Source organism: Panthera tigris, chromosome D3, assembly GCF_018350195.1.
Source record: "Panthera tigris isolate Pti1 chromosome D3, P.tigris_Pti1_mat1.1, whole genome shotgun sequence".
Lineage (NCBI taxonomy): Eukaryota > Metazoa > Chordata > Mammalia > Carnivora > Felidae > Panthera > Panthera tigris.
In genome coordinates, this window is record NC_056671.1 from 39,914,483 (window position 1) to 39,938,985 (window position 24,503).

The 24,503-nt window shown below is 39.5% G+C and overlaps 1 protein-coding gene and 1 long non-coding RNA gene across 2 annotated transcripts in view; one reads left to right on the forward strand and one right to left on the reverse strand.

Annotated features, from left to right (window-relative positions):
* Positions 1-24,503, forward strand: part of DLGAP1 (DLG associated protein 1) — an 888,408-nt gene that overhangs the window by 363,061 nt on the left and 500,844 nt on the right. The window lies entirely within an intron of this gene.
* LOC122232787 lies at positions 919-4,029 on the reverse strand. The gene is made up of 2 exons (XR_006210186.1): positions 3,896-4,029; positions 919-1,100 (listed from the first exon to the last, which is right to left on the reverse strand). It is a non-coding gene; the product is annotated as an uncharacterized LOC122232787 (long non-coding RNA).

The window sequence follows — 24,503 nt, forward strand, 5'->3', positions numbered from 1 at the left end:
CTGTGTCTCACTCTCTCTCTGACCCTCCCCCATTCATGCTCTGTCTCTCTCTGTCTCAAAAATAAATAAACGTTAAAAAAATTAAAAAAAAAAAAAGATTCTTCTCAACTTGGAAGAAATATGCACTTTCAGTGATAGACTAACAGCTTACTTTGCCATCCTGGGAAGGCTTTTGATTAAATCCCTTGTGAAAAAAAATTAATTTTAAAAGAGCCCATATCAAGGGAGATGTTAGGGTCTTTTTCTCTCCCAATCAATACAGTACACCTCATGTGGCTTCTTCCATAATGACAATTTCATATACTACCACTCAGAAAATCTTTAGAGAATGGATATTTACATCTAAGGGATCAGAGAGTAAGTGCAAACCATCAGGAACCATTCTACAAAACCAAGTGCCAGAATCACCTGGGGATAAGTGGCATAGAAGTAACAGGGATGCAATCACAATTCCCTTTGACCTCATCCCAGTGGTTGTCACATTGCCCTCCGCTTAAGGGAATTAAGGAGTTATGAAGTGGCTTTTTAAATTTGTATAATACTCTTGCTTCAAAGTAATCCTGATGCCATAAAATTACTTTTAAGGTTTATCTGCATGTGTAGAATTTTTCTTAAAAATGAAAAATTCCATCGTTGAAATATAGTTTTAATTGTGTAGTGCTGACTACCAAACTTGTCTCATCATCCCAGAAATAAGGTAAATAGAAAAATGGATCAGTCACGATGTGGTTGTACAGGACACCTTTGGATGTTTCCTGGTAGCTGGGTGTCGTAAAAGTCCCCTGACTGCTGGATTGAAGGAGGCTGACCCTTTTAGGAAAATCTTACCTACAGTTTCAAGGACACAGGCTGTTTGGAGAAATGAAAGTCATATTGGTATATGAATTTTTAAAAGGAAACAAACCACATAGAACGACACATTCTGATGACTCTAATTAAATATAACAGATGAAAAAAGGATGAGTCTTCACCATAAAGGGCACTGAGAGGAAAATGCCACGGTAGAGCTTAGGCCAGGAATCAGAGTTTCCAAGTGTTCTTCAGAAAATGTTTCAAGAGCTACGTGCTGTTTTCGTCAGGCTTCAGTAATGGCCTCACATCTTTCAAAGATAAGAGACACATGATTTTGTCTTTCTACCTCCCCACCTAGGTTCACAGATTACAGTAATAAACACTTAATGGAAGATAAGTCAACACTTTAGAGTTCTCTGTTATTTTTTTGTCAGTTTTCCAGGACAGGTGACATCCTAAGCTAACTTCTGGGCGTTAACCTGTTTAAAATGTAGATAGTCAGACCTGGGCCTGGCATACCTGGGCCTGTGATGTTAGAAATTGTACAAGTTTCCATTGCATGATTAATAAAGTGGGTAGAATGTCATAGTAGGAATAAAAAGGCTTATTTTTTCTGTCCGTTTTAAAGTTTGCTGAGGCTACGTTAACTTCTATCAACCTTAGTTTCTTTTCCATAAATGAGGATGAAACTATTACCTACCCTGCCTGTACCTCACCAGTACGTTCTGAAGATAGAGTAAGATCTATAAATGAAATAATTTGCATATAGTAAAACTCCATATAAATCTGAAGGCTATTATATAAGTGTGAATATAAGATGAGTGCTCGCTTTCCTGACTTGAAATGGTATTTTCTCTCTAAAGCTTTCAGTAAGAGAACGAAAAATACTGCCTTATTTGGCCTCAGCAGGGTTTAGCTGTATGTTCACAGAGACACAGGGCCACAAAGAATGTATGGAAACTTGGCATTTGACCCCCTTACTCAGGCAGATGTGTAGAGAGCCACTTGCCACACTTTAATTATTTAACTGTCTGTCTCCCCTGCTAGAGCAAGGATAATGTTTGTCTTAAGAACCACTGTATCTGTAGCACTAAGCATAGGGCCTACCATACAGTAAAGCCTTGATAAGTAAGAATGAATAGATGGGAGGGAGGGAGGGAGGGAAGGAAGGAAGGAAGGAAGGAAGGAAGGAAGGAAGGAAGGAAGGAAGAGGAAAATCCCAGAGACAATGATGATTACAGTCAGGGGAAGAGCCAAAACCCATTCCAAATCCATGGTTACAATGGGATATCCTGGAGACACCTGGGAGGCTCAGTCGGTTGAGCAGTTGGCTCTTGATTTTTGCTCAGGTCCTGATCCTGGGGTCATGGGATTGACTTAGGTTGGGATCCTTGCTAAATATGGAGCTGGTTTGGGATTCTCTCTCTCTCTCCCTGTGCCCCTCTCCCTCACTCTTTCTCTAAAAAATATTAAAAAAAAAAAACCAATAGGGTATTCTAGAAGAGTACAAGGTTGGCACTCACCAGGGTAGCCCACTGGGCAGTCCACATGTGGGGTTTCTTTCCCTTGGGTAATACACTAGAGATAGAGACTGACCAAGAACAAAACAAGGCCTCTGACAGATGGCAGGTTAGCAAAGTCAAATTCAGAAATAGGACTCAGGCAGGTACCTCCAGCTCCCAGAAGGGAATTGGAATGTTTATCAGTTTACCAGAAAAGGAATTCCATAAGGGGACTGAGGCAAACTCCCGGACTAAGGAATTAAAGCCAGCAGGGAGGTCAGGTTTGGGCCAACCAAGAACATAATTTTGAGAAATGGGAAATGATGGAAGGCTGGACCAGGGGAATCGTTTCAGCAGCATAGGCACCAGATGGGACAACCAGCCTAGGTCGCTTGGTCAAATGGGAGGAGGAAACCTGAAGCCAGCCAGCCAGCCAGGACTGACTCCGGGAATTGAGGTAGTAGGGGGTTGACATGAGAGTAGCATCAGTGACCCAATGACACAGAGCTAAATATAGACCAGGCAGTGGCCGTCATCTGTGTCACACGATCATCCTTTCCCCTATGTGTCAAGTTTTTAATTTTGACAAGAGATCAAAGCTTTCACGTGGACTAATGGCTTGCAAAGGAGTTTTAAAGAACTATGTAGACAAGTAGTTCCTAGACTACAGAGTGTATCTTATAGTCAGAAAGGTGTCATTTTAGAGAGATAGTGACAAATGTCAGTTCTTCTTTTTCAATCCCAAGGCAGCCTGTCCCTAGGACCTTCCCTCGTTTGGTGTAGGATTGGCCTAGCAGAGACCATACATTTATGAGGTCGTGTTCTCCAGTTCCTGTCAATTCACCTACATTCTAGAATTTGTTTGACTGTCACAGGAAGAAAAGAATAATGTGATCAACCCACCCCCCCTTAAATCTTAGATTATTAGACTAAATGGGTGAGTGGGTACTGCTTGACTGACAGGACTCTTTAAGATAAATGCTACTTCTGACCAAAAAGAGATTTGCCAAACTGCATGCTTCGTGCTTTGTCATGCTGTGAAAAACTTCAAGTGATTTAGAATCAATATGGTACAAGATACGTATAAAAGGCAAAATTTGAATTTCATTACTTTAAAATGTCAGGAATGGGCTCTGTTGGCTTAGATTAATGTTGCAATTCTTTGTCCTAAATGTGAGTAATCACATCTCTCCAAAAATGAACATGTTTCTTGAAAATGGCTGAATAAGAGCTTTTATATACTCTCTGGTATCATGTAATTCACCGTTTTTCCATTTTGTTTTTCTACTGGTCTGGGATAGTTGGGGTGAACAGTGTCCTTCTAATTCCAATAGAGGTTTTTGTTCCTCTTCACACCTCAGCAATATTAACAGGATAAGCCATTTTATAGGTGATAAGCAGATGCATGTAACTGTCACAACTCGACTCTTGATTTGGATGAAGGTGATTGACCCCTGGACTTTTTCTCCAGGTAATATGTGTTTTGAGATATGTTGCAAATGGACTAAATGTAACAACATTGACATCCACCCCTAGCTACTGACACCTAAGTGACATTGGCCTTGGTTTCCAGTTTGTCCACTAATCTTATCATAGATTACCTTTGAAAGTATGTTCGGTAGCTAATCTTCATCTCATAAATAGGATTTGGTCTGTTTCTTGTATCCATTTTATTGCTGTTGGCTGCTCTTCATAAAGGTTGATTATGATGTAAGCAAACACAATTGTGGGTATAACTAAGGAGTCTCATTGTATTGACCTCAGCAACATTTATAAAATAGATTTCTAAACAAAAAATGTTGGGATGATCTGCAGTTCTACTATTATCCATATGGAGATGGATATGCTAATTATGCATATGTTATGATAAAGTAAGCTATTTTACTTCCCCGCAGGATTGTTTGAGCCTTTCTTATAAAGACAGGGAGCTCTTCGAGGAGAATTTAGAAATGGTTACATTAACAATGGAAATATTCATTCTGCTTTTGTTTCAGAGGAAGTTAAGGAAGATTTGACTTTTTCTTCTGAAATCAAACATTGGAATAAATTACTAGAGTAGGCTGGAAAAATGCTTTGCTATAATTCTTTAACAGAAATCCCTTGTTCCAGGATTAGGTGCCTGGAGCAAAGAATAAGTGTCCTTAGACTCTCAGTCTGGTCTTACCAATCTTCCATTCAAGATTTATAACACTTGTTAATTCCGGCCTCCTGGACCTGCTCAGCTTAGAGACCAAAGGTAAAAGCACTGTTGTCCCCAAATTTGAACTCCAGACCCATACATCCATCTGTATGTTCCACAGGTATTTCAAATTCAGTCTCTGCAAGAAAGAATTTTGTTATCAATCTCACAGCCTATAAGACTATATAGTCCCAATGCACTCTTTTGATTACTACTGATCTAAAATCATTTAATCAGGCTTTTTTTTCCTTTCAAGAAACATTATTGAGAACGCTTCAGGCACTGTGCTAAGTGCTACCTAGAGGTACAAAGAGATAATGCCCTGATACACATAATTAAGCGTTTCCTTTGCTTCAATCCTAGCAGGGTACACAGCCCTATTTTTTAACCATTTATAATTATTCATTGATCTGCATGATTTCTCATGAGACTCTGAGCCCCCTGGCATCTCTAAAAGTTTCATTTTTAAATGTTCCAAGAATTATTGAACCAACATTTAATGGATGCCAAGATGATATGGAAAGACACCCAGTTTTCTAGGCTAGGAACAGTAGGTCTCATGAATCATTTATCAGCATACTCACCCCAATTGATCTTGTTCACTTCTGGTCTATAATTAGGTAAATATTAGTATTGAGATTTGGGCAATAGCTCATATGCAATCTTTAGATGCTGTACCAGTAAGTCAACAATTATACAACCAGCCATAAGGAATCAATTTTGCAAACTTCTGTGTGTGATTTTGATTCATCAGAATTTGAAAATAATCAGTTTGTAGGTCAAATCTGTTCCAGTTAGTGTCTTTGTACTGTCAGCAGGCAAATACCAGAAGGAGATGTAGACATTGCAGGTAAATGGAAGTTTCATGTAGAATCTTACAGTGTTAGCACTGTGAAGGGACTGTGGTTCCTGTGAGGTCACCATCATTCTTAGTAACTGTTTCAAGTCGTGTCTGTTTACACATATATTTTTTTAAAGTTTAAAAGATTATGCAAGAATATTAAAGGATTAACCTTTTTATTTTATTTTTTTAACTTTATTATTTATAAAGAGAGAGAGAGCGCGCACGCGCTTGAGCAGGGGCGGGGCAGAAAGACAGGGAGAGAGAATCCCAAGCAGGCTCCACCCTGTCAGCGCAGAGCCCAACACAGGGCTCGATCTCGCAGACTTTCAGATCATCGCCGGAGCCAACATCGAGAGGCAGACACTTAACCAACTGAACCACTCAGGTGCCCCGAAAGGATTAACGTTTGTAAACGGAGAATGCTAAAATGGTAAAATGTTGCAGATGGCATGATCAACAACAAAACATTCCAGTTAACATTATAGTCATCAATTAAATGGTAGGAGAGAGACGTAGTTACAAGATTATGACACCAAAAATATTTTTTTTAATTATGTAGTAGTGGGGCGGCTCGGTGGCTCAGTTGCTTGAGCATCAGACTCTTGATTTGGGCTCAGGTCATGATCTCAGAGTTTGGGAAACCAAGCCTGGAGTCAGGATCCTGTCTGCCCCTCTCCTGCTCACCCACACTCTCTCTCTTTCTCTCTCTCTCAAAATAAGTAGCCATTTTTAAAAACAAATGAATAAATAAATCGTGTAGTATTTGCTACAATCCAGTTTCTTTTTCCTAGAAACTCAAAATATGGATAACTCTAGAAATTGGAAGCCGGTTATCAAGAATTATTGAAAGGTTGAAAGGAGTTTGCTTTTTTTTTTTCATTTTAGCCACATGTGAAACAAATTGCTTGTTTTTTTTTTTTTCAAATGGAGGAGTGAGGTGATTATTAGGGAGTTCTATGGAGCATGACCAACTGGCCAAGTCCCTGCGGTAAAGGGGGACTAAGGTAGGTACCTGAGTGAGTAGGGATAAGTCAGTAAGAGATGAACAAGCTAGTCTTGGAGTATTGTTACCCACTAGAGCAAACCCCTCCCCTAGAAGGGATAAAAATACACTCTTGACTTGGGACATCAATTTGTGCTACTATTATAAACCTTCCTTCAGTTAGTCATCTCTTATGAATATAGTTATTTCATTTATAATGGTGGTTATTGCTGTTTGTTTTCTTTGTGGGGAGGGGAGGCGGCCGCATGCAGTGTTTCTCCAGAACTCCAGAAACTCCAGTGTTTCTCTAAGAGGCAACAAGCCCCTTTCCTGGAGATTCCTACAATCACTACAGTTGTTTCCTAGAGATACTCCTCATCTTACATGAGGTCGAGACTTGGAATTTGCATTGTTGACAAGCGCGCCTATAGACCGCCAACATCGGACAGTCTGGGGAAATGTCAGCTTGCTTAATTGTTCGCCCATTGATTGCAGTGTTCAAAGTGGGAGTGTGTAGAGATGTGTTCCATGGCTTTTTACTCTTGGAAGTTACATCCCTTTTATGTGAGGCCCTAAACAGCATTTCGACAAGAGGCCATTCGCTCTGGGTGGCTCAACTGTGAATATCTCCCAAACCCGGCGTTGGATGAAATGATTGACCTCTGTAGGAAAGAAGAGTGAGACTTGAGTAGACTCTGTATAAGAAATATCAGGGGCGCCTGGGTGGCTCAGTCGGTTAAGCGTCCGACTTCGGCTCAGGTCACGATCTCGTGGTCCGTGAGTTTGAGCCCCGCGTCGGGCTCTGGGCTGATGGCTCAGAGCCTGGAGCCTGCTTCCGATTCTGTGTCTCCCTCTCTCTCTGCCCCTCCCCCGTTCATGCTCTGTCTCTCTCTGTCTCAAAAATAAAGGTTTAAAAAAAAAATTAAAAAAAGAAATATCACTAGTCCTTTGTACTTTGCCCTCTTCTAAGAAATTTGTAGCCCTTTGATTTTTAATGGTTTGAAAGAATTCTGGTTTGCCAGACGTGAACTTTGCCTCTTTTTCTCATTTCTCATTCACTTGTCCACATTCACGGACAATGCCTGATAAATGTCTTGGTAATCGTCTTTGGAGTTTCTGCATTTAATATACAGTATAAAAGAAATATTCTCTACTACTTTATGTTTAATACCAATTTGAAATGCGTTTTAAATATACAGACGTGACATTTTTGAGTCTTCAATCCTCACTGCTGAGACAATATTTAAATGCCCAGTTAGGATTTTTCATTCACTGACACTTAAGAAAATATAAATTAGAATGTCACCACCAAGTTTCTGACTCAGCTTTTTTTTTTTCCCTCTCAGTAAGTTTCTCCTGAGATTAGCTAACCATGTGGTTCCAATGTATCCTTGAAAGATACCCACAAAGGGGAAAAAAAGCAAATTGCTTCTTTGGATATTACAAATCAGAGTAGTGGTCCATAAAAGCTTAGTGTAGTTGGTGCTTTAACTTATTACATCAAGCTGGGGATGTTGAATTATAAAGTAGAAAATGTCTCTTTTTCCAAAATAATCCTCAGAACTGAAAGGCACAAAATAAGATGTAGGTTACACCTAAACTGATGAGTCTTTTGAAATCTTCCCCATAGAGTATATTCTCCACCTGGGGATTTTACATGGCTGAGCTAAATATAAGATACGGTCTGTTGGAGGATTTTAATATCAAAAAATGCCAGTTTCATCAGAACACAGAAGAGGATCTGCCCAAGAACCATGGAACTAGATACTGTTATGACTCATACATTTCTGCCTTGACAAATTTCTGTTTTAATGTCAGACATTTGGTGATTAATTTCAGGTTTGTCATTTTCCATATTTGCATAAGGTCCAGCCAGAGTGACTGTGCAAATGCTTTTCTTTAATTGAATTTGATTGTATTGCCTACACTGGTATAGAAATTATATCTATAGTAAATATTTCCAATAGCAATTAAATATATGCACATATTACTAAAGCAATGAAAATCGTACGAGGAGACCTGTATCTTCCCTCTGCTCCAAAGACAAAACATCAGGAGAAAAGTTAAAGTCTAAATTTTGGATGGATACATCTATAGATATAGATATCCATGAGAATAGAATATAAAATATATTTTGTATGAAATGATTTCAAATGTTATGAATAAATCCTTTAGAAGAGAAAAATGATTCTGTGTTCTGCTATGAAGTGTTAATCATCTATAAACTTTGAATATTTTAGGATATATGTTTTCGTCAATAGGATGATCTTTTGGGGGAAAATTGAGATGGTTTAATCCCACAGCTACTTAAAATTAAAACAACTGTTTTACATTGTTGCTTTGAACCATATTTTAAAAATAAATTAACGAATAATCATAGGGGTGTCAGAACCTGTATTAGTTTTTTTTATCATGGTATAACAAATTACCATAAACTTAGTGGCTTAAAATAACATCCAGTTATTCAAGTTTCACAGAAGTCCAGACAGGCTTGGCTGGGTTCTCTGCCTTTGGTACCACAGAGTTAATGTTAAAACGATATTAAGGTGTTATCTAGCCCAGGCTTGTATCTCTGGATGCACTGGAACAAAATCTGATTCCAAGCTCCTTCAGATCGTTAGCATAATTTGGTTCCCTATAGTTAATAGGACTGAAGTTTCCGCTTCCTCGCTAGCTGTTGGCTGGGGCTGTTGCTGGCTTCTAGAGGACATCCACGTTCCTTGGCTCATGGCCCCCTCCATCTCAAAGCTAAAGATGGCAGGCAGGATCTCGCTTGTGCATCCCATCCCCCCGGCTTCCCCTTCTGCCTTTTAAAAGACCCAATGAGTAGATCAGGCTTAGATGATAATGCACATTAAGGTCACCCTAGTGGGGACTTCAATTACAACTGCCAAATTCCTTCATAGCAGCAGCTATGTTGGTGTTTGATTGAATAACCCAGGAACCTGGGAGCCATCTTTAGAATCGTGCCTACCACAGAACTCTTGTTAATACAGCTCTCTGAAGGCGGTCTTCATCTTGGTGACAAACTGCCTGTGAATTCTAGCCTTGCAGATAAAAACTTTAAAAATGTTCAGCAAGTATCATGCAATACAACATTAACAGGGAATTTGGAAGAGTTTGAAGTGTCTTATTAAGTCACGGATATAAAGTAAGTTACATTTTATGGGGAATGAAAAAGAGAATGTTACTCACCTTAACTAGGACTTTTAAGGCATTTGATTTTTGCAAACTTCCCAAGTGACCTGAATGATTACAATAGTACATTATGAAATTCACTAATCCAAAACTGTTCACTCTACTACCAGAGAAGGATGACAAATCTGGTTAAAAAAAACAACTCACGGGGCGCCTGGGTGGCTTGGTCAGTTAAGCGTCCGACTTTGGCTCAGGTCATGATCTCGCGGTCCGTGAGTTCATGCCCCGCGTCGGGCTCTGTGCTGACCGCTCAGAGCCTGCAGCCTGTTTCAGATTCTGTGTCTCCCTCTCTCTCTGCCCCTCCCCTGTTCATGCTCTGTCTCTCTCTGTCTCAAAAATAAATAAACCTTAAAAAAAAATTTTTTAAATAAAAAAATAAAAAAATAAAACAACTCACATAATTATAGGAATAGTTATTTTCTCTATTCCTCTTCTTTATAGAGACATATGGTTGCTAGAAATAGAGGTCTTACCAAGATATTTATATGACACAATGGAATGAAATATACTATTTTCCATAAAAATTAGCTCACCTTGTTGTTTATGCTATTTGACACCTCGACTCAAGGTCACAGAGCAAGCTGGTATTCCCAATATTTTTTGTTAAAAGGGATTTACAAAATAAGATTTCATACCCTCTGTTGTCGACCTCTTTGTACTTAAGTACCCTTTAATACGTTGAGAATTTTTTTTTAATATATGAAATTTATTGTCAAATTGGTTTCCATACAACACCCAGTGCTCATCCCAAAAGGTGCCCTCCTCAATACCCATCACCCACCCTGCCCTCCCTCCCACCCCCCATCAACCCTCAGTTTGTTCTCAGTTTTTAACAGTCTCTTATGCTTTGGCTGTCTCCCACTCTAACCTCTTTTTTTTTTTTTTTCCTTCCCCTCCCCCATGGGTTTCTGTTACGTTTCTCAGGATCCACATAAGAGTGAAACCATATGGTATCTGTCTTTCTCTGTATGGCTTATTTCACTTAGCATCACACTCTCAGTTCCATCCACGTTGCTACAAAGGGCCAGATTTCATTTTTTCTCATTGCCACGTAGTATTCCATTGTGTATATAAACCACAATTTCTTTATCCATTCATGAGTTGATGGACATTTAGGGTCTTTCTATAATTTGGCTATTGTTGAGAGTGCTGCTATAAACATTGGGGTACAAGTGCCCCTATGCATCAGTACTCCTGTATCCCTTGGATAAATTCCTAGCAGTGCTATTGCTGGGTCATAGGGTAGGTCTATTTTTAATTTTCTGAGGAACCTCCACACTGCTTTCCAGAGCGGCTGCACCAATTTGCATTCCCACCAACAGTGCAAGAGGGTTCCCGTTTCTCCACATCATCTCCAGCATTTATAGTCTCCTGATTTGTTCATTTTGGCCACTCTGACTGGCGTGAGGTGATATCTGAGTGTGGTTTTGATTTGTATTTTCCTGATAAGGAGCGACGTTGAACATGTTTTCATGTGCCTGTTGGCCATCCGGATGTCTTCTTTAGGGAAGTGTCTATTCATGTTTTCTGCCCATTTCTTCACTGGGTTATTTGTTTTTCAGGTGTGGAGTTTGGTGAGCTCTTTATAGATTTTGGATACTAGCCCTTTGTCCGATATGTCATTTGCAAATATCTTTTCCATTCCGTTGGTTGCCTTTTAGTTTTGTTGGTTGTTTCCTTTGCTGCGCAGAAACTAATACGTTGAGAATTTATGTTTTAAATCCCTAATAGAGGTGAAGAGCAGTTGGTCACCATCCTTTGTAGGAGGCCCCCCAGGGGGGAAAAATTGTTGCCATATATAGAACCACATGACAGTAGAATTAGTGGATTCTCCTTTGCAATGGTCAAGGTGAAAGGGTGGGATTTAAAGAAAGGAAGGTTGCAAGATTGAAAGGTCAGTAGAGCCCCATCCTTATTCTTTACTTGTTTTGTCATAATAGCTATGGTAATCTAGTGTTTTTTTGCGGGGGGGTGAGGGGTATCTATACAGACACAGAAAAACGTTTCAAGTTAGAAATAGGATATTGCTCAAACTAAACACGGATCATTAGATAAAAAGACACCGTGGCACAGGATTCCATAGAGATCCCACATTTTGACGTCAAGAATGCTTGTCAATCTTTTAACAATTTGACCTCGATACCTGTGGCCTTAGAAAAGAGGTCTATTTCCCACCTGTGTTCTTCATCTATACAAAGCATTCTAAGGACTGATATGACAAACCGTATATAGAAGAATTATCTTTCATCCTTAAGATGACAGTGGATTAGTAAATATAGTGTAACGTTATGATGATGCTGAATGTGGGTAAATATCTTAAAGCCCATGGGATGACTCCATGTACCTCCTTAAAATGAGTCCTTGAATCAACAAACTACAGGGAAGTCAAATATTTGACCCTGACATCTTCTCCCTAATTTGATTATAAAGCCAGATTTCTATAAAATTGGAGAAACCTTTTGGGTGCTGCATTTGCTCTATTCTAACTACTACTGTTGTTTCACCCTGCAGCTTGTCAATTATGCACCGAGAGCCGTGGAAACGCAGGCCCTGTGTCTTATTTGGGCATTCCTTCAAAAGTTCCTCCCTGGGCTTCTGTACCATACAGTTAGACATGTGGTTTGATCCAGTAAGTGAACGGGTCCCACTCTGAGGATTAAAACTATCGCACTGTTGGGACGCCTGGGTAGCTCAGTCAGTTGACCATCCGACTTTGGCTCAGGTCTTGATCTTGCAGTTCGTGGGTTCGAGCCCCACATCGGGCTCTGTGCTGACTGTTCAGAGCCTAGAGGCTGCTTTGGATTCTGTGTGTCTCTCTCTGCCTCTCCCCTGCTGGCTCTTACGCTGGCTTGCCCTCTCTCTCTCTCTCTCTCAAAAATAAATAAACATTAAAAAAAAAAAAAGGAAAGGACTATCACACTTTTAACATCAGGTCTCATGGTAGCAGACCCATGGCAGGTCACTCGATGTCAAACATGTGTGGGTGCTTTGAGCCACAATAAGAAAGCTGCCCCTTGATTCAGGAAATGGAGTATCTCTTTATCATGTTAAATCTTGCCTAAAAGGAATATAAGTGTTGCGACACGACACCCATCCAAGTTTTCATTTCTGTGCTCTAGCGCACTGCCACATTCATGTGTTGGCTTCTCAGATAATAGGCATTTCTTCTTGACCTTCATCTCCCAAACAGGCTGCTGGTGAGCACAATTTACTCTGGAACATCTTGGCTGAAATCCGTCAAGTCACCGAAAGTTTTGATGACATGTCAGGGTATGTGTGAGAGGGACAAACGAGAAAAGAAGCGGTACTTAGACCCTCACTTGGTACTTTTCACCCTATTGTGAAAATGGGGTATTTCCTTTTTTTTCTCTTTCTTCACTTTCGTGCAGATAGAAATCTCTCTGCTCTTGAATGGATTCCTAGATCTTATTATGGAGAAAATGTTTTGAGAATTGCATAGAAAAAAAAGCTATTCACTAAGCTGGGTAAAAATCCATTTATATTTTATACAGTATATACTTTCAACAATAAAATCCAACTTTATCTGCTTAAAATCTCATTGTGTTGGAACATTTAATGTGAAATCTATCCTCTTAACAAATTGTAAATGTACAGTATATTGTTGTTTCCGATTCTTACAATGTTATACAGCAGATCTCTAGAACTTACTCATCTTAACTGAAACTGTGTGCCTCTTGATTAAGAATTCCTCATTTCTCCCTCCTCAGGCCCCGGTAACCACCATTCCAGTCCTTTGGCTTTATGCATTTGACTATTTAGGTACCTCATTTAAGCAGAATCATGCAGTCTGGTACTTTTCTTTCTGTGTCTGACTTATTTCACTTAGCATAGTAGCCTCAAGGTTCATCCGTGTTGTCGCCTATGACATTTCCTTCTCTTGTAAGGCTGACTAGTACTTCAGTGTGTATACCTCATTTTCTTTATTCACTTATCTGTCAATGAGCATTTAGGTTGTTTTTACATATTGGCCATTGTAAATAGTGCTGCAGTGAACATGGAGGGCTTGTATCTCTTTAAGACCCTGATGTCAATTCTTTGGGATATATATACCCAGAAGTGAGATGCCGGATCATATGGTAGTTCCATTTTTTTTTTTTTAATGTTTGTTTATTTTGAGAGAGAGAAAACATTTGTGTGAGTTGGGGAAGAGCGGGGAGAGAATCCCAAGCAGGCTCAACACCGTCAGCACAGAGCCCCATGCAGGGCTCGATCTCACGAACTGTGAGATCATGACCTGAGCCAAAATCAAGAGTCGGATGCTTAACTGGCGGAGGTGCCATGGTAGTTCCGTTTTTAAATTTTTGAGGAACTTCCGTACTGTCTTGCATGGTGGCCGCACACATTTACGTTTCTACCAACAGTGCACAAGGGTTCCCTTTCTCCACATCCTCGCCAGTACTTCTCTTTTTTATGCTATCCATTTTGACAGGTGTGAGGTGTCATTTCATTGTGGTTTTGAATGACCATTAGTCATGGTGCCCATACACACACACACACACACACACACACCTGTTGGCCATTTGTGTGTCGTCTTTGGAGAAATGTCTATTCAATTCCTTATCCCATTTTTAATTGGGTTATTAGGGGGTTTATTGTTATTACTGAGTCTTATGAGTTCCTTACATATTTTGGAGATGAACCCCTAATCAGGTCCGTGGTTGCAAATATTTTCTTCCGTTCTATAGGATGCCTTTTCACTCTGATGGTTATTTCTTTCCTGGGCAGAAGCTTTTTGTGGTTTTTTTTTTAATGTTTATTTATTTTTAAGAGACAGAGACAGAGTGTGAGCAGGGGAGGGGCAGAGAGAGAGGGAGGCGCAGAATCTGAAGCAGGCTCCTAGCTGTCAGCACAGACCCTAACGTGGGGCTCAAACGCACTAACGATGAGACCATGATCTCAGCCGAAGCTGGCCACTTAACAGACTGAGCCACCCAGGCACCCATCCTGTGCAGAAGCTTTTTAGATTGATGCAGGACCACTTGATTTTGTCTTTGTTTCTTGTGCTCTGGATGTCATATCCATGAAGTCATTGTTAAAACATGAAGCTTCTCCCCTCCAACCCTGTTTTCTTCTAAGAGTTTTACAGTTTTGGGTCTCACATTTAAGTCTTGCATGCATTTTGAGTTGATTTTTGTGAATGGTATAAGAAAAGGGTCCGATTATATACTGTTATATATGGATATCCACTTTTCCCAGCACCATTTGTTGAAGAGGCTATCCTTTCCCCATTTCGTGTTCTTAACACCTTTGTTGAAGATTACTTGACCATATATAAAATGCAACTTCACATTATAATGACTACACTTACAATAGCCAATATTTGGGGCGCCTGGGTGGCTCAGTCGGTTGGGCGTCCAACTTCGGCTCAGGTCATGATCTCACGGTCCGTGGGTTTGAGCCCCGCGTCGGGCTCTGTGCTGACAGCTCAGGGCCTAGATCCTGTTTCGGATTCTGTGTCTCCCTCTCTCTCTGCCCCTCCCCTGTTCATGCTCTGTCTCTCTCTGTCTCAAAAATAAATAAACGTTAAAAAAAAATTTTTTTTAAATAACAGCCAATATTTAATGAGGGTTCACTGGCACACCAATCTAGGCTCTTTATATATACTACCTTATTTAATGCTCACAGTAACAGTATATTACTACCAACGATTGATAGATGAGGAAACTGAGGCACACAGAGGCTAAGGAACTTGCTCAAGGTCGCACAGCTGGCTAATCATAGCCTTGCAGTTTGAACCCAGAGCATCTGAACTATTACCACTATGCTGTAGTTGTTTTGAAAGGCATATTATTCAAAAATATCTTTAGAAAACAGTTATAGAGGCACCTGGGTTGCTCAGTTGGTTGAGCAACTGACTCTTGATTTCGGCTCAGGTTATGATCCCAGGGTCTCTGCACTGAGTGTGGAGCCTGCTTATGAGTCTCTCTCTCTCCCCCTCCTAGCCCTCTTCCCTGCTTTCATGCTCTCTCCTCTCTCTCTAAAAGAAAAAAAGAAAACAGTTATAGGCACTCACTTGCCCCAACGGAGAGTCCTTAAACACAAAGCTCTTCTCTAATTCAGTGGAAAGGAGCTAAGATGAAAAGAGACATTTTTCCAAATTTTTATTATGTTCTCAACACATGAACTTACAGCACTAACTCAAAAGTAAGTCCATCTTCAATAATAATTACAATTAATGTTTGCAACACCATACAAAGAGCTTTCACTTACAATTCTCTTAATTCTAAAGATTGAAATGTCAAATCCATTAAAAAAATGTCAATATATTGGTTAAAATATAAAATAGTTAAAATATCGGTTCCTATTTTTTTGTCATTGCCTCTTTCGTATATTGTTTAACTCTCTCAACAAATAAGTAATTTGTGTTATTACTGTGACCACGTTCTACTTGCAAAGTTGTACTCTAAGTAGTTAAAAGACTCACCCATGCTTGCAGTACCAAATAATGAGCTTCGATGGTGGGAAGGCAAAAAAGGAAATAAAAATGAATTATCAAGTGGAAAAATAACCCATAAAACATTTTGAAAATATTTTCTGTCTGTGTCTTGATTATTCAGTCAATATTAGTTACTATTTGTGGACTAGGGAGACTCTTAACTATTCCTTTTCTCTCTTTTCATTCTCCCTTTTTGTCAATTTTACAGCTTATTAAAGAGAATGAGAAGGTGAAAAGATTAAACAAAACTACTTAATAAGAAAGAAGATTTGAAATGAAGGGAGCTAAAAATTAAAACAAGACTATCTACAAGCTTTCTTTTCCTCTTCTGTTATCCTCTCTTATAAGTTTCTGCTATTGGCTGTGAAATATGAATTATTCATAAGCAATGTAGGCCAAAGGCCCATACATCTGCCTTAAAGTTTATGTGACTGTGTATTAAAGGCAGTTACTAAAAGTTACCAACACTAGATGAAAGAAGATGGCCCAAAATCAGCACTTAAAAATATCACAAGTGTTTGAGTGACCAGAAGGCCAGGTGATAAACATGTATATATTTGGGGCTCAAGTAGGGCAACGTGGTATTGAACCATGGCCAAACTACCTTCCAAAGGGAATGGAGTAAGCCTGTACGTGTTCAGGAACTCAAAGACGACTGAGCACAGCCAAATGTAAACCAAATGACATTACAGGACAGAGATAAAGCAAGTCCTTGATCATTACCCCGAGAAGCACGCTGCAGGTTCCCTATCCTTCAGCACCATATATGAGATGTTTCCATCAATGTGTGAGGTAACAGCCAAAGTCAACCGAATGAGTATGCATCATAAATTGGAGTTAATACGTGTTTAAATTATCTTAAATTATTAAATGTAATGCTCATTGAAATTTGTTATCAAGTCTCTCGCCCCGATCTGCTTCTTTATAATTATGGTATCTAGAATTAAGGAATCATTCTTTAGAGCAATAGGGAATTATGCTTGTGTTGCTTGATTGTGCATCTAGACTTATCACAATGGCAAATTCCACATTCAAAGACTGTCAAAAGACACTTATGGATATCATAGCCATGCTTCTGCCTCTCCAGTTAAAGGGTAAATTCAGTCTATCTTCTCTGCATCTGAGAAGCTCTGTCCAAAGTTTCAGAGCTCTGTTAAACCTTATTTTTGCTAAATAGCCTTCAAAAAGAGAGAGGGAAGGCATGGCTCAACTCAGAATAAAAGGAAAAATTGGATAAGGGATGAGCTTCTATCTTTCCAAAAGTCATGTTCCGCTTTGGTATATTGATACAGTATGTATCAACTCATGTGGCTTTAACCAAGTCTCAGAAGTTGTAAAGGGAAGTCTTCATGTACTACATACAAATGACAGTTGGACTCATTGGTTCTGTATATTAATTGAAACAATGCTGGCCATTATTCTTAGCGTGGACGCTGTATCCATATATCCATATTAAACATATATTTTAAAATGTCCGTAGCCACAAGTGGAGCGATATGCTTGCCAAATTGAGCCTAAAACGTTTCATATCCCTCTGACGTGTTGGATACTGTATTTCACAACTGAGATAACTTACTGCCTCTTTTCTCCACTCTTCCTTCTCTCTCCTCAGGTACAATTTGCCTTCTAGTATTTTAGTGCCAGCCAGTGATCAGTTCTCACAATTAAATAAACAAGGAGAGTGTGTGGGACTGTACTATATAGAATCTGTTACTAATGAACTGACAGAAATCACAATTACAGTGTATGGAATTCTCGAAGGAATTCACCACCCAAAAGCAATTTCATTCCCATTTGCCCCTATTAACAAAGAAAATGTTACTAGAGTTTGTAGGGTAGAATATATTGAAAAGAAATAATGCCACTTTTGTTTTAATGACTACTTATATTGAGCTTTATATATTTTGGAACTGAGTTTCATTCCGATACTGTTTTCTCCTTTCTCATTCTTAAGCATAAGAAATTTGTAACTCCCTCTTTTCTTCCACTTCACTCCTGAATGGAATTTTAAATCATAATGGGATGAATGGTACCCAGCTGGGGTTTTAAATGTGTAATCTATATTGAGAGAGTAAACAAGATAAACACACTCTTTGTGGCAATGTGGCAATCTGAAATTTCTCTTGAAAAAGTACTTGGAACAAAGATGCGCCGTGATGCTAATAATCACATTTGGGGGGCGGCAGGGAGGGGGGGAGTAAAGGATCTATGAGGTGGCATCCCTGTCGTTTCCAAGGGTTCTTGAGGAAGAAATACCGATGTGGGAATGAGAAATATTCTACTCATGTTAAATGAGCTATAAGATTCGAGGGAGAGGCCACTGTAGCAAATTTTGTTCTCTGTGTATCATGTTAGGACTCCTGGTAGTTTGTTCATTTGCAAAGGAGGAAGCTGAGTTAAATGCTCCTCAGGATCTGTCCCAGCTACTACAATTCCAAGTGCAGTGTTTTTGCACCAAGATCAATTTTCTTGTTTGCACACCTGCTTTGGGTTTTAACACATCTGCTCTTAAAAGATGCCTAAGTTGATAACCAGTTGTGTTCCTTCTAGCATTGCCTCATATCAAGGACTCGGTTTGTACGATGGGATCTAATTTACTTTATAAAAAAACATTAAAGCTGTCAAAGAAAGTTACTAGCTTTAAGGTATGTGGCCTCTTTTTCTATAACTAAAAAAATAAATAAATAAACCATAACCTTTCCCAGATGGCATATTTATAATACCTTTAGGTTTCCCAGGTAATATTTGTCAAAGAGGTGGACATGAGTTGTAAAAACTATTGCAAATATTGGATCGGTTGTCACCGAAATTAAACTGACCGTGTACTTAAGAATTTTCAAAACAGAACGGAACTGAGTGCTGCATTTTAGAATCAGATTAGCTAGCGGACTGTAATCGATTAGGAAAAAGGTGATCCCTTGGAGACAAAGACAAAGAAAATCAAAGCCTTAGGCAGAAACCATTAGCAACCGATCCAGTATCAAGTAAGTGGCTCTGTGGCAGCATGAAAGCTTTTGAAGTGTCTAAGTGGCAATTTCCTGTTGTTCCCAGCTCTACAGATTTATTTCAGGAACATTCCTAAAGCCTACAACCTGGTGAGGTTGAATGGAGGTACATGATCTCCCCTCATCTAAGAAAAGACCAATTTTTGTGTCTTTCCATCCCTGAGGTTTTTTTTCAATCACCTTTTTTCAGCAATGTCATATAAAATATGCCCAGAACACAGCCTCTGACTTATGTGCCTTCACTTAATGGCATTTCAGTAACTTTACCACTGACTCAGATCCTTAATAAACCTGTAATGTAATAGGTATTCTTTTCTCTGTAATTGCGAAGAAAGTACATTTTAATTCAGCGGAGTAAGACAGCTAAGTGGAAATTTGTGTAGATAACAGAAATATTCTAATTACATTTTGGGAATTGTAAGTACAACATTTGTTGCCAGGTGGCCTGGGGAGACCTCTGGGCCCTGCCTGGGGTCTCCACCCACTGGTCCTTGGGATATCACTGGAGGCTGTCCGTCTTGTTGCGGGACAGAATTCAAGGACAGAGGAGACACAAGAGCCCAGGGGTACAAGTAGGAAAGTTTATTAAAGTGAAAGTACTCTCTGGGGATGTGGGCGCAGGGGAGCTCAAGTGACAGCTGCCTATCCCAGGGGGTGGGTCTCTGTTATTGATGGTTGTTAACTAGGTGGTGGAATAATTGTTAGCTGGGGAGGGGATTTCTTTGGGAGCAGAGTTTTGTGCCTTTTTTCCCTTACTGGGTCAGGGGTTTCCAGCCTTTGTCTTGGTCTGGCCGGGTTTGACCGGGCTTCTCATGGCTTTATTTTAAAAGTGTTGCCAGGACAGGTCTCTGGCTTTCCCAGAATAGCTGTGACTCCCCCTGGCCTCCAGGCACACTGTTAAAACCTAACTAACTGCCTACCCTAACATACCAAGAATAAGTATTTGTTTATATGGTGTATTTAAGAAAGAATACCCTAAGTAAGTGAGATAGGCACAATATGAAGATAAATGGAAAATAATGGTGGACTTATAAATACTGTTAGGAGAGGGGCGCCTGGGTGGCTCAGTCGGTTGAGCGTCCGACTTTGGCTCAGGTCATGATCTCGCAGTCTGTGAGTTCGAGTCCCGCATCGGGCTCTGTGCTGATGGCTCAGAGCCTGGAGCCTGCTTCGGATTCTGTGTCTCCCTCTCTCTCTGACCCTCCCCCGCTCATGCTCTGTCTCTCTCTCTCTGTGTCAAAAATAAATAAAACATTAAAAACAATTTTAAAATAAATAAATAAATAAATAAATACTGTTAGGAGACATGAGACTTAAAAGCTGGTTTCTAAGAGCCAGCATACTTCAAAATCGGACAATATAAAATATTATATAGTCATGTAGCTAGGTAGGAACCAGTAATAGTTGGATTTGTGTTATTCAAGTATATAACACTGTGATCATGCCGAAAATTCCTTGAGTAGGGGCTGGAATTAATAGACTCCAAAGACATTTCGTATTTGTTCTCTCTGGTGGCTTTCATCTTAAATATGCTGAGGCTATTTCTGTCTGATAATTTATGCTTCTAAGCTTCTTCAAGTCACTTTGCTTTATTTAAGTGCTAACAAAAACTGTTCAGAATTTTACAGGTTTAATACAAATTAAAAATTCTTCTGGTGGGTGCAAAGGCATGGTTATCAACTGGAGAAGACTTCTTTAGCCCCCAGTCTGGGTTTTTCCTCCTTCATTCTTAAATGTTTTTTTATTTTTGAGAGGGGGGGTGGGGAGCAGGGGAGGGACAGAGATAAAGAAGGGGACAGAGGATCCAAAGTGGAGCTCGATGCTGATAGTAGATATCCCAATGCGGGCTGGAGCTCACAAACCTGTGAGATCATGACCTGAGCTGAAGTCCATCGCTTAACAGAATGAGCCACTTAGGTGCCCCCTCCTTCATTCTTATCCACACTCTACGCGTCCTTTACTTATCTAATGACTCTTCACCTGCTTTGAAGCTATTAACCTGCTCTCAGTGCTCAAGTTTTCCTTTTGCCTCTTGTCGAGATTTGTTTTTAATCTATATTCAAAGTCAGTCTTTAAAACCAAGCAGGTTATTTAATTCTGTAGGTGTCTGTGTCTTTCATGTAAAATGGAGAGTTTCATAAAATAAATCCCATAAACAGGTCAAACTTTCCTTGCCCAATAGTAATTGTGTTACTCCCGCTCCACCCCCCTCTTCTGTGATTGTCCTTGGCAACAAGCTGGTGCGTTGTCAGAGGCTGGGGTTTTTAGGAGCCATGGTTGAGTGGGGAATTGAACAAAACTGGTCCCCAACTGCCTGTATGAACCAGTAAGAGCCCAGACTCCCTACTCTTGGTAAAGCAGCCTAGTAGAGAAAGATTACTGAAATATCAAGTCTACCAGGATTGTAAAGAATAAAATCTAGAAATGAGAGGGGAGTATGCAAAGATGGTAAGGTTAGAATAGTTGAGTTGTTGCAGAGGAAGACCTTCCCTTTAAGGTCCTTCTAGGTGGATTTAGAATCAAATTGATGGGACAGATGAACAGGAGAAAATCAAATTTAATAGGTGTACATACAAGGAATCCATACAAACATGAAATTGCAAAGACAACGAGGCAACATGAACCTTATTTGAGCTAAGGAGATGGGTAGGGTCTGAAGATACCAAAGGGAGAAGGCAATTAGCAGGAAGGTGAAAGGAGATGTTTTGAAAAACAAGGGTTGCTTATTATGCACGTAAGTTTCTCAGGTAAAGGAGAGTCTGTTATTAGCTCTCTTCCTGGTACAGGTTCTCCTTTCCGAAGTAAACTTAGGCAGTTGGGGTCCTGGAAGAGAGCCTTTTCTGCATCTGCTGGGTTTTGTACACTTTTAATTCAAAATCATGTTCACGCCAAAGTGGCCCATGTTGGGGCAGACTGCCCTAGGCCCCTACAAAACAGACACAAAACATAAAGCTTGGAGAGACCTGTGAGGCATTTGCAGAGGTAAAAGGCAGAAGGTTTCCAGAGAAACCTGTAACTGAGTGCCTGTGAGAGAGAATAAGGAGACCTGAAGATGGTGAGTCACACTGGACACAGTAAGCGTGAGTTTTTCCTGATGTCTCACCAGTAAATCCTTTGGAACCTCAACCTTCTGACTTTGAGAACATACAGTCTCCATAGATTTTTGTCCAGCCTTTAGTTGACACAGATTGCATGTAGGGTCTTCAGTACATAAATATAAATAAATGAAACAGGTCAGGGAAGGATTCGGTGAACTGAGATGTATGTGCCCCATACGTGGATAGTTGTGCTGGTGGTTAAAATGTTGCAGCCACGGACACATCTTGCAAGTAACTCAGGACTTCAAGAAATGCTTGAAATATTTACCTTTGGGTGAAATCTCTAAAATAATTGTTAATGTTGGGAGACAAGTCAAGGAAATTGAGTTTGTATCTCACTCTCTCAGTGGAGTCAGTCATTGTTTTACTCAATAAGACACAGAAGTTCAGAAAAATAATCCTGTAAGTTATGCTGGTGACACACAGATGTTTAGTGTCACAGCCCAGATATGAATACAATCTCCTGATTCTCAGTGAAGGATTTTTCTCACATGATTATGAAATTCAGGAAGATCGTTTGTGAGGGATGGACACTGGAAGAATTTCAGGTTGTAATAGAAGTAAAATACCATTCTCTAAAAAATACCTTAAGCGAAACAAATTTTCTTCAATCTGAAATTATCCGATTTATTTTCATCAAATCAATGAATAATGAGTGATATACAGTAACTTTTCTTATGCTTACTAATTGAAAAGTTCCTTGGGTGAAAAAATAAAAAGGAAACCAAACTACCCTAGAGTCTAAGCATTAAGTTGCCCTACAATGGGAATTTGTATTCTCCTTGTTAATGATCTTTTATTTAGAAGCAAACCCATTTCTTTAAAAATAATAGAATTGTTCAGGACAAATATGGTTTGAGAATAATAAAGAGGTATAAGTTTCTTTCTGCAATTGTTTTCTTACCTTAATAACCTATTTTCCAAAAAGATTAGTTCAAAAAATATCCAACACCATGTGATTACTGTTCAGGCTGTGTGTGTGTGTGTATGTGTGTGTGTGTTTAAAGTATCTTAACTAATGCCTTTGTCTCCAGTAATTCTTTCACCCGAGTACTGTCTATACCATTTGGTTTTTCTTATAAAAAAGAGAGATTTTTATATACCATAATTATTAGATAACTCAACTGATAACTTTTTTACCATTTGATCACAATAGCCTTTTTCTGCTTGTAATCATGAGTATGCTGCTTGACAACGTAAGAAGATTCTGTCATTTCTTTCTTTCTTTTTTTTTGAATGATGGCAGAATTAATGTTTAGCATGGGGGGAAATAAGACCAGGTTGTTAAACCCATTACAATTACATTTGTTGGCAATGTACTGCACTAGCCACCCAGGCTACAGAATTAATTATAAACATATCTGCCCACAATCAGGTGATATTAGTGAAGGAAGAGTCACTTAGAAAGCAGAAAAGAGGGGCGCCTAGGTGGCTCAGTCGGTTGAGCGTCCGACTTCAGCTCAGGTCACGATCTCGCGGTCCGTGAGTTCGAGCCCCGCGTCAGGCTCTGGGCTGATGGCTCAGAGCCTGGAGCCTGCTTCTGATTCTGTGTCTCCCTCTCTCTCTGCCCCTCCCCTGTTCATGCTCTGTCTCTCTCTGTCTCAAAAATAAATAAATGTTAAAAAAAAAATTAAAAATAAATAAATAAATAAATAAATAAATAAATAAATAAATAAATAAAAAGAAAGCAGAAAAGAGGCACCTGGGTGGCTTAGTGGTTGAGCATCCAGCTTTGGCTCAGGTCAGGATCTCGAGGTTTACGAATTCAAGCCCTACATCGGTCTCTGTGCTGACAGCTGGGAGCCTGGAGCCTGCTTCAAACTCTGTGTCTCCCTCTCTGTCTGCCCCTCCCCTGCTCATGCTCGCTGGCGCTCTCTCTCTCTCTCTCTCTCTCTCAAAAATAAACGTTAAAAAAAAAGCAGAAGAAGTGATGTTTTCTTGAAATAAGGACTGTGTGTCCAGAAAAGTGACCAACTTGGCTATAAAGGCAAGCTGCAGCCTCCTACTGAACATGATAAAACATGTAATACTACAGATCTTCTGAGGAGCCCCATGAATAGACATTGTCTGTTTGTGAATAATTCAAAGGTACAGTTTTGCTTACAATAATTTCTAACAGGACTAGACAATTCATAGCAATGACGTTTTGTTTTTAAGATTGGCTAAAATTAATACAGTGACAAATGCTGCCTGCAAGTTGGCAAACTTCAGTACTAATCTGGGAAGTATAAAATAAGATATCATTATTGCACCCAAATGATTAGAAACAAAGTAAATTGGGTAATAAAAATATTTTGGCACAAATATTGAAAATGCATATGTTCTACATTGCTGGTAGGAAAGTAAATTTGGTGAGCCATTTCTTTGGGTTGACAGTTTGCCAACCGAATTTTTAAATTTTCAGTTTTTAAATTGATGATTAAACGGTTTTCTTTCTGAATATCGA